At 56.1% G+C, this 537-nt stretch overlaps 1 protein-coding gene across 1 annotated transcript in view; it reads left to right on the top strand.

The window, feature by feature from the left end:
• The window catches only part of LOC104411637 (ectonucleoside triphosphate diphosphohydrolase 8-like), a gene marked incomplete at its 5' end in the record, with an annotated part of 3811 nt that overhangs the window by 1219 nt on the left and 2055 nt on the right, over window positions 1-537 (top strand).

The raw sequence follows: 537 nt of genomic DNA, 5'->3' as shown, positions 1-537 counted from the left end.
TACTCTCTCATTTGGATGGGAAGTGGTGGTGGTTCCCTGCCTCGTTCCTTCTCCCCAGATGCGGACATGTAATAGCATCTTCCACCATTTCCCAAGCTTCCATCATTTCCCATTTCCCCAACACTCAGGCTCTTCCCTGTCCCTATTCATTCTCCCTTCCTCAATTTCTGGCCCCAGAGAGGATTCCCAACATACACGGCTCCACCACTGAACAATGTTCTCCTGCCTCACCTCAGACAGAGTGCATGGCCCGCTGCAGCAGGAGGCAGAGGTGCTCGGGGAGCACAAACCCGGGATGCACCTTTAGTCCTTTCTGCTGGGACCAGCACGGGGACAGAGTGAATGCCAGAGCAACCAGCTCTCCATGCAGGCAGGGAGCAGGCTGCCAATCCCATGGGATGCACAGCCTGGCAGGGGCACCACCACCCAGCATGGCCCAGTGGGGCAGCCAAAGTCATGCAAAGGATGGCTTCTGATTCTCCTTAAGTCCTCCTAGGGTCTAGATCCTGCTCCCAAAAAGCAGGATCCAGTCCCTGT

Source organism: Nestor notabilis, unplaced genomic scaffold (assembly GCF_000696875.1).
Source record: "Nestor notabilis isolate BGI_N333 unplaced genomic scaffold, ASM69687v1 scaffold34319, whole genome shotgun sequence".
Classification (NCBI taxonomy): domain Eukaryota; kingdom Metazoa; phylum Chordata; class Aves; order Psittaciformes; family Psittacidae; genus Nestor; species Nestor notabilis.
This window is presented reverse-complemented; position numbering and strand designations above follow the sequence as displayed.